The sequence below is a fragment of the Sparus aurata genome, chromosome 10, assembly GCF_900880675.1.
Source record: "Sparus aurata chromosome 10, fSpaAur1.1, whole genome shotgun sequence".
In the NCBI taxonomy this organism is placed as follows: domain Eukaryota; kingdom Metazoa; phylum Chordata; class Actinopteri; order Spariformes; family Sparidae; genus Sparus; species Sparus aurata.
In genome coordinates this window covers 6,988,654-6,999,294 of record NC_044196.1, presented here as the reverse complement: position 1 = coordinate 6,999,294, position 10,641 = coordinate 6,988,654, and the positions used below count along the sequence as shown (strand labels likewise).

Sequence of the window (10,641 nt, the reverse complement as noted above, 5' to 3'; positions counted from 1 at the left end):
TCCCGACAGGATGAATCGGTAGTGACCGCCGTTCTATACATTGCCCCTTACATATTGGACAGTGTATTAAATTTGTGAAAGTTTTAGTCCTTCCACCAACTACATAATTTACCCCAAAACATTCCTCGCTCTCTGTTAAATATCCTATTCATAAGACATTTAATATGAGAGCAAACAGTAGAAATGCATGTAGAGCAATTGTAATTTTCTGCTCTGGTGAGAAAACAACAATCTGTTGGATTCTATTAAACTTTGTGCAACAGAATCACATTTTCTACCCCAGTTATCATCTGGTGATATTAAAGCTCCTACGTGACCTCAGAGTTTGGGTTACCTTCATTCTGAGGTGCTTTGCTGATCCTGGACCGGAACGCCCTGATAGATTTGAGTGTGGTGGGCTTCATTCCTGACCAGCCTGTGTTAAAGAAAAAAAAAAAAAGAGAGAAACTTTTCAAACAGCACGCAGCACATTTATTACCATTTAAAGAAGAGAACAGTTTAATGAGCTTAGTTTGGTTGTCCCTTCATCATTTTCTACCCCAGTTACCATCTTTTGTATACCTTTATAGTGAGTATTTCACAGGAATAACTTAAAATGTGATGCTTCATTAAGTCAACTTTATGTTCATGTTTACAAGAGCAGCATGAAGCATCAAAGGTTCATTTTATGAAGGTGATTATGAAAGAATATTCACGTCATTTTATTTTAGGTGAAGATTTTAATTAAAAACCTGTTGGTCTGTAGCCGTTTTTAGACAGAGCACCAAGCCGCCAATTTGCCTGTACTTTTGGCGGCTCGGTCTGTGGTTTTAGACACAGGACGGCAAATCAGGGGTCTGTTTTGGTCCGCCGATTTTCCGCCTCGGAGGGTACACTTATTTCCGCCTCGCCTGCTATCTAAAAACGAGGCAGGAATGTGCCGGCCTCTGCGTGAGGTGGGCGGAGGTGTCGATGACCTGCACTGCTGTGCGACCCACAGCCGGGGAGTTTTAAAACCAGGAAACAGCTGATCACAGCAGTCAGTCCATCATTTCATCCGCGGACATTAAGATGAACAACTGGACAGCCGCTGAGATCCAGGAGATGCAGCGTCTCCTCGGTCTCTGTAGCTGTTTGGTTGTGTTAGCTTGATGTTGTGTCGGAAAGCTACTAACGGTCGCTACTTTCAAATTAAAAGCCCCCGCCAAGAACCCAGTTCTAAACTCTAATGGGGTGCAATATAAAGCTCTTATTTTGAAGTCAAATTCATTGTCAACTTCACGTGACGTCACATGTTTACGCCTACCTCAGAGGCGGCTTTTGGAAAAGGAGGAATATTACGCCTCCATTTTAGAAAGACAGGCCGGCACATTGCCGCCCTTACCTTGGAGCAAATGTGCCGCCTTTTCTATCTAAAAAGGGCTTGTGACAGGACATCAACTCTGACCTCCTACATGAAAATCAGGCTACAAACTGACCCTCCTACCCAATTTCTAAAATGTTACGTCATACGTCACAAAGTGTCACACTGACTGACAGTGGATGTTAACTGTAGAGCTGTCCCAAACGATTAATCTAGCGATTATTTTTTCGTTCGATTAGTCAACTAATCTAACGATTAATTTAACATTACATGACCAAACAAAAGTAACGTAGTAACTGTAACTGTCGTTGGTAACTTATATGAGGAAAAAACCTGGGAAACACCCCCGACATCATCATCATGACATGTACCGTCACGTCTCTTTAGGAGCCGCAGCACAGCTTTCTGTGTGAATTTCATGACGGTTCGTCTTTACTCCAGCTGTGCTTCGCTCTGTGCGAATGACCAACAGCGGAGAATTGACGAACTGGCGCTGCAACGTTAATGCAGCATCTCTGTGTGAGAGGGGCTATTCTCAGCCTCCGCAGGTACTACCACTTCTTGTTTGGGACAACGGAAGCCCTAGTTAACTGTCAGTGATACTGACTGAGCTCAGAGGAGCAGCAACATTTAAACCAACAACAGGGCGAGTGAAACAACTTTTCAACTTGAGTGTCTGTTTAACAGGAAATGTGTCAATAATGATAAAGTTTAGAGACGTTTGACTTACGTTGCTTACAAAGCCAGCAGAACACCAAAGTGATACATATAAGGGGCACAGCAGCAACAAATAGCGATCAGAGTCGTAGTCAGTCCGTCTGTGCCATCTGAAAGAATGTAGGAGAGATGTTAGTGATTTCTAACAGCTGCACATGTTAAGGTGAACTGTCTGTTTCTCCCCCTGAAATACTTCAAACTGACCACTGAAAACAATAAAGCCAAATATGTCCCTATTTTTTGGGGGGCCTTTAACATCTGTACTAGGGCTGGGCAATTAATTGACTTTCAATTTTGATTTTGGCTTCCCTCGATCATGAAAACAAGACAATCGTAATAAAACGATCATTCTGCCGCACTCCGTGTCTTGTGTGGTAAATGCAGCGAACCCTTCCATCTCCACCTGTGCGCTCCGCTCCACCCCCACCTGAACATTTTCGCTTTCAGCCACACTGGTGCGTATTCCCAGTGCGTGTAAAAACGTGTAGAAGAAGACGGTAGAAGATGGCAGAAATGCAGCCTTTGGTAGGGAAGAAAGGTAAAGCAAATTCTGTGGTGTGGAAACACTTTGTTTTCGAGGAGTCTGACTCGGAACAAACAAAGATAGTGTGAAGATATGTCACGCGACCGTGTCTGCACCTCAAGGGAACACAACCAATTTATTTAACTATTTAAACTCCACACACTGAGTAATACATGACCAAGTAGTGAAGGTACAAAAAACTCAAAAATGAAAAGCTCCTCGACTCCTGCCACCGCCACACAGTCCTCAGTTAAAGACACACTTTACACCGCATATCCACCCAGCTCCTACAGGCATAAAGAAATAACGAATGCCGTCACATACATGATGCCAAAGACATGTGACCTATCAACACTGTTAGCAACCCGGGGTTCAATAAACTGATTAACACATTGAACAAGCGGTATGTGTCACCATCACGTCACCATTTTAGCAGAATTGTGCTGCCTGCCCTTTATGACGAATGTTGCAGAAAGTTGCAAGAGAAGTGCAGTGATGTTGCTAGGTACGCGTCCCGCGTCCCTGACGCACTAAAATCTGAAAGGATGCACTAAACTCACTATCCATGCACAATATCCACGCACCTCATTTTTCCCATGAAAATCGATACATTGGTGAACATTAAACAACTCGTGTTTAATCACACTAACTGGCTAAGAAACCTTGTTTTTATTGTGATGGGGAAACCAGTGTTTCCTCATGTTAATCAGAGCTGCTGGCTCTTGAACACACCTTGTGTTCAGGCCAACTCCCTCTGCCCAACCCCTTCCTGATTAGTCTGAGGGCATTTAAGGGCACCTGTGGCATCATTGCTGTCTTTGTCTCTCCCCTGGTTAGTTTGTGTGGGCCCTCTGTCTGAGCTGCTCTCCTCTCCTTCCTGCCTGGTCGTACTGGTGTCTGCATCAACTAGTGAATGATGGTATGTTGTTAAAAGCTGATGCATGAGGTGCCTGTGAAGCGGTATAAACAAACTTGAATTCTTCTTTATAGTTTGCCCTCCAATGTTGTTGGATGCTCATTGATAAGCCCGTACACCTTTTAATAAAAGGTATGTAATTTAACAAAGCAGGATAACTGAAATGCCACTTGCTTTTAGTACTAACTCACCCTTTTCCTGAATTATAGGTCATTATCAGCTGCTGTTTTGCTTTACTTTAGTATTGCCTTCATTGATTGGTTTTGTTGTACATTTTAGGGCTGGACCACTGGTGTGTTTTTAATTGTTTGTAGTAATATTTCTTTTTGCCCTTTTTTTCCCTTTTAGTGGCATTGGTCAGCTTATAGAGGAGGCTAGGCACATTAGAGTGGTTCCCTCACTTTTTGTAGTGTTAAAGTTCACCGGGACACAGTTTGCAGTGATGCACAGTTTGCAGTGATTGATGATTGCCGTGAGCACGCGTGGTGGGTAAGTTGTTGCACTCCTGGAACACATCCTTAAGTAGGCTTGCCTCCCTTTAGCTGGCTTCTATACACTCTTTTGTTGATTTTGGAATGTGCTTCAAAAGACACCATTTTACTGTGTTCACAAAAAGAATACTTAAATAAAATTGTTATTTCCATAATTTGATTTGTTTTCCCTGAGTTATTAACCCGCTTCTACACAGATTTTCATCTATTCACGATTTCACTTCAATTAATAAATTTTTCCTCTTACTTTGAAAGCACGTCTCTGTCTTATCTCAGTCAAACGGCAGTCAGATTTTGGTGGCCTCCCACCTACACTCTCACCTCGCCACATTGCAGACAGGATAAGTGCTGTTTCAACCCTCTGCGCATCTACTCGTCGCAGACGTGATCCCCTGTACAAAGTATCGCGACATGCTAATTTAGCCGCTACCAAAACAACTAGCCCGTCACTGCTGATTTCATTTCAACCCCACCCGTGGGGGATGTGTGTGTTTAAACACCCACGCTTTTCCCGGTGTTATGCCGAGAAGTGCCTGCATGCCGGGATCTGCATGCCGCTCGCAGCATGAGTGGGTGCAGTATTCGGCAGAGCCGGTTTTGAACTTAATTACAATTTCTCTAACCTCATAAGAGTGTTTATTCATATGAACATGGACTCCATACATGTAGCAGTGTGTCTGTCTTAAGCAGCCAGGGATGCATATCTTGGCAAGTTCAAAACCAGCTCTGCCGAATACTGCACCCCCTCATGCTGCGAGCGGCATGCAGATCCCGGCATGCAGGCACTTCTCGGCATAACACCGGTGAGAGGGTTCAACACCCACACTTTTTCTGCAGTTTTGCACAAACGCCTTACTGCGGCCGGAGTCACTTTCTCTGGCCGCTCTGTGTCTGCTCTCGCTGCAGCTGCCTCCTCTCTCCTCCCTCTCCTGTTGCTGCTTCAAACATGACACCGGCTTTGGGACTGACTGGCTGATGATTGGCTGTTCTGCCTTAAGTCCCGCCTCTCTTGCTATGTTAGATTATTGTTCAGCTCGTGCGGATGAGGCGTTATCTACCTTAAAATACCAAATAATAGTCGGGCGTTTATTTGTTTCAATCACTTAACAGACCAGGCGTTTATTTGGGACAGGCGTTTAATTCCCTCCTCACAAAAATCCGGGATGAAAATGTCACAAACTTCTCCAGCTTCTCTGTGAATTCTCTGGAAACGTTTTTTACGTGTCAGGGTGTGGTTATTTTAGACACAGATTTAATATTCAAGTGTCATTAATCATCACCCCCCGACCCAAAATTGTTTTAAAAAAAACACCACCACCACCACCTCCATTCCCCGCACTTTTGAAAAGCTTGCTACACCTCTGATTTCAACAATTAAAAATACAAACTTCATAGTAAATAAACCCATGTTTCCACTGCTCGATGCTGTGCTCATTCATGTCGATTATGTTTTAACGTTTAGGGGACGTGCTGTAATGAAATAAATAAAACATAATCCGGTGGTGGTGATAACTACATTGAATGGCATCCGCCATTTTTTTTATGCCCAAACAGCGTCTGCGCATACATCGCGCTTCCAACGAGATCCCGTTTTTTTCTCGAGTAAGCAGGAAAAGGAGAACGCAAAAATGCCACCAAAGAAAAAGATAAAACCTATTTCAGGTCAGCAGACTATTTGAATTTTAGTAATTTATTTTGGTGCTATTTATGTTGCTACAAACATGCTGTTTGATTTGAATGTCATATGTCATGCCCCTGTGACAGTTGTTTTGCAATAAACTTTTCAGATTTTGAATTTTATTTGTTTAATTTCAGATACATTTTGAACATACATGAATATATCCGTTTGTTATAACCATATCATACCACCATCAAAGGAGTTTAATACGCAATAAAAATTAAGAAATAGAATAATATAAGAAAGAGAGAAATTTTTTCGGGACCCATTGAATTTCCCAGGGACCCACTCAACTCACCAGCTGTGGGTCCCGGGGACTCACTACATTGAAAACTTATCAACATCACTGGAAGTGTCAACAGCATTATATTTTGCCACCACAACGGACCTATGGTCGAGTCGCACCGGGATAGTGTTGATTTCTTTTGTTTTTACATATTATTTAATTCATTTTATTGATGTATTTTTCTCATTTATTTGCATTTTTCTTGTTTTTCAGTTCAAACTTATTGTGTTAAAAGAAATACCAGAGTTAAAAGTTCAATAAATGCTTGTTCTCAATCAACGACTAATCATCTTTAGTAATGGTGATTGTGATTTTTGCCATAATCGAGCAGCACTAGTCTGTACTATAAGAATCAGTGGCTGGCAACAGCTGCACACTGTTCACCTCACTGAAGGTGTGAAGATGATCTGGAGGCTGAATTATGAAGTTTAACTTACTGTTTGGTTTATCTGGAGACACAGGATCATCCTCAGAGCTGTCTTCTCCTGCTGGAAGGACTGTTAAAAAAAGAGAAACTCTTTTATGTATTAACAAGTAAGCAGCACATTTATTACATCTGTTTCAGGGAAAAGAAAAGTTTTGAGATCAGTTTGTTCTCCAAGTTGTGATTATGAACAATGAAATGATAGTCAAACACAATTTGTGGGCATCATCATCTAGAAATCTGATTTAATGTCACATCACTGCATCAAACAAGCTGTTATTACCTGTGAAGCGTCTTGTCTACATTTGGTTACAAATCTCATGATAAAATAGTATTAGTACGTACCTTTGAGTGTTACAGTACAGGAGAGACGCCCTCCAACACAGCTTTGGTATGAACCATCATGAGATGTGGTTACTAGCAGACTTAGAGAACAGTTCCCTGAGGACAGTTCTTTCTTGAAAAGAGATGTTCGGTCTTTGAAGTCGTCACTCTGTTGGTGAAGGTAATCTTTACCCTGAAAATACAGATGGACAGTCTTTTTCCCTGTAGTTGGATCCATAAATGTCCACTCAACTTCTTCACATCTGATATCCATCTTGTCCTTTGTTGAACATGGGAGAATCACTGTGTCACCAGCTTTTCCTTCAATGGTTGTATTTTGGCACTGCAACACTGTTGAAGACAAACAGAAACAAAATATTATGATTTCATCGAGCCGTCTGATTGTCTACAACAAAATACTCAAAACAAAGGAAGCTGGTTACTGTGTTTTAGAATCCAGTGTTTTAGTTATGATGTACTATATAATTCAGTGGCTGGCAACAGCTGCACACTGTTCACCTCACCACCATATGGGAACTGTATTATGAAGCAAGTTCAACTTACTGTTTGGGTTAAATGGATCATGGTGATGGGTATTTTCCTCTGGATGGACTGTTAATAAAAAGAGAAACTTTTTTAAGTATTAAAAAGACGCAGCACATTTATCACATCTGTTTCATGGAAAAGAACAGTTTGATGAGCTCAGTTTGTTCTCCAAGTTGTGACTGACTGCAGATATGATGATAAGAGTTTTGTGCAACGAACGGGTGACACAAAGACATATAAACACATATTTTGATTGCACTGACCCTTTGGAAAAATAAAACACAACACAGAACGCTGGTTACTGTGTTTTAGAATCCAGTGTTTGTAGTAAAACAAAAGCCAATTTAGCCTTCAGTAACTTCTCCTCAGCTTTACACACAAGCTCTTCTGGAATCATGAATACAGAAACATTTACTCGACTCATTAGTGAAATGAAACCAAAAAATAATAATGATGCTTTACATTAAAATATCACACATGATGTGTTAACAATGGCGTGAGTTAGATACTTTCATCATGAAGCTTGTTTTGCAGTTTTATGTGCCAGGTAGTACTCAAACCACCAGGAGGAGAATCTGTCTACTGGGGGCCAAACTGTAAAAACATTGTCACAAAGACGTTTCCCATAAACGTCCTCCTATAAGATAGCATTGTGAAAGAAGTGTCTGTAAAACAGATTAATTCTTTTTGAGCGTCACTACCTCCGAGAAATGTCTTGGTTGATAACCAGTTGATACATTATTTTTATCCCACCTCAACTGAAAGTAAGCTGAAGGTTAGTCAACTGTTATTGTTCCAGCTTGCTTATGGTTAACTACTAACTCGTCGGTCGGCTCACACATCCTCCAGGTTACCACCAACAGTCAGGGGTGCAGATCCCATGTCAGCATTGGGGGAGACAGAATTTGCCTGTATGCAACTCATACCATGCCACCATAAATCACACCTTCGTAGAGGCTCGCCATATAATTCAAAAAGTACTGCACAGGGAATCATTTATTGTGCTTAACTTTCTTGTTTATTTGTCATAAACAGCCAACAGCGTGTATCACTGCTTACTTAACTGTTATATTAGTAAATCATAATTTTAAGGGTCTGTAATATCTACCTATGTTCTTATCTTCCGCCTCCCTCCAACCCTCCCAGATCCCCAATTCTTCTCACCATCTTCCTTTTCTCCCAGTGTAAGGGACTACTTTATGCATGATTAATTGATATGGATGAATATCAAAATATGAAGCCCTCACTAAGTTGTATAAACTTACTGATCATGTTTTTACAATGCCAGTTATGCTGGTAAACATTTCTAAAAAAAACACGGTTCTAAGAGCACAATATGTAAGATATAAGATAATGTAAGAAACTACCCATTCATTTGCATTGTAGTGGAGGAGAGCAGAGATGGAATGTGGAGTCAGAAATATATCTGTCAAACATTATTTGTTCGACCATTTCAATCATTTCTTCTTTGAAGTGAATCTAAAATGTGAGGAAGGTGACGTCTGAAAATACATTTGTCAAATTTTGAATAATTTATGGTATTTTTATTGGGGGGCGTAATTCATGTTTTTCAGAAAATGGGGAATCTGCACCCATGCCAACATTATGCACTGTGTCCATTTCATTTCTTCTCTTGTTTGCCTAATAATAATGCTGGAAATCTATGGGAGCAAATTCCGGACTGCTTCAGTCACCGTGGAATGTTAGCTGGCTCTAACGTTAACCACTAGCACTCAGTCACCGTTAACACCCGTTAGCTCTAGCACAGTCCGGGTGCTGCGCCGTCAGACTTTATTTCCCACTGAAAGTAACAATAAGGCAAATCATAAAGATAATGACGGTCATTTTTTCTCTCTCTCTCCATGTTGATTCCACTCACCTGAGTCTCCAGAAGCGTCCCCCTGCCCCATAAAGAGCAGTAAAAGCAGCAGCTGCTGACGAGGTGACATCCTCTGTGGCCAACTTGTTGTGGTACCGTTTAGCTGCTCTTCTTCCCACCACACGGACTGCCCGCAGGAGGCAACAACAACAACGTCACAGCTCACCTGTAAAGCGGAAGTGACGTCTTCCAGTTTGCCAGATCTGAAAATCAATAAATAAAGTCTATGGAGACAAGCCCAACAGAAGCGACTTACACTCATTTGAGAAAGAGAGAAGCCACTTGATCATACTTTATATAACATTTCATAAATACTGGACTTCAGTGAACATTTCTGGGAGAATAATTTATTACTTTTAACAATAACACGGTTTAACCCGATACTAGGGATGGTAATAATATAATCAGTGTGCGAATGTCAATATTCGGGGAGAGCCCATCTCCCGATTGTTGCACAATACCAATCTAAATGTTCTCAACATGCAGTAGGCATGTAACATTACAATATTTCATGGATGAATACAGAGACAATCAGTCTATCCTACATGACAACACACACACTTAACAATGTTTGATAATCCGATATGCTATAGTAGTGTTTCTCCTAAATTGTTTTGTAGCAGCGGTGCTCTGAGTCAGTATTCTGGAAACAAATACTCTTGAAATGATGCAGAGGAAGTCGGGGAAAAAAAGATTGTTTTGGTACGTGTGGACATGCTCTTAATCACTGAGAACCTCATTCCCCAACCAGTTTTTAGAAAGGAGACTTTGTTTATTTGGGAACCCCTTAAAGCCCCAGCCCCTTTATACATTCAGTTTGACCTTTTATTTCCCTGAGACATGTAAGAGCACATTTGTTTATTGGTGTGTTGTCCTGATAGTAGACGTTGGGAATTCCCCTAGTTTTTACATGTTGTTTGTTTATATTTGTATGTAGGTTGAGCTGGCCTGTAAGAAAATTACAGCCAGTACTGCCACACTCTGACCGCTGTTCAAACCAGTGATTTGTAAGTGTGAACCATATTTTTTAACAAGACCTCTGGACAGTTGCCAAGTGTGTTAAGTGCTTGATCCGTCCCAGATCCTGTTCCAGCAGAATCTGGACCAGCACCTATATGACATAACGACACCTCCTTTGTCACTATCAAATACATTTTTGTATAACATTTAATGTAATCTATCCTGTCCTTCTTTTATTTACAAATCCATTTTCTGAAAAATCACACAAAAGTGTTACCATGGCAGAAGGCTCCAGTCCTGCTGATGGACATGTTTTGAGTCTTCTCAATGCTGAATTTACAAGATTACATGTATATATCTCTCTACGCTTCAAGCCACTGGGAGTGATGGTAGTTCTGCTTCAAACTGGTTTTTGGCATATTTCTAATATATTCATTTGTATAAAGTAGCATCATGAACAGGGTCTCCCTTGACCTCTCGATCTCAGTGGGACCACAAGTGGGTGGTAACACTTTAATAATAATAATAATAATAACCATCATTAACAAATGGTAA

General features: G+C 41.0%; 1 long non-coding RNA gene across 1 annotated transcript; it reads right to left on the bottom strand.

Annotated features, from left to right (window-relative positions):
* Nucleotides 1-6,981: 6,981 nt before the first annotated feature.
* On the bottom strand, nucleotides 6,982-7,308 carry LOC115589900 (uncharacterized). Its single transcript, XR_003985637.1, has 2 exons — nucleotides 7,266-7,308; nucleotides 6,982-7,052 (listed from the first exon to the last, which is right to left on the bottom strand). It is a non-coding gene; the product is annotated as an uncharacterized LOC115589900 (long non-coding RNA).
* Nucleotides 7,309-10,641: the final 3,333 nt, after the last annotated feature.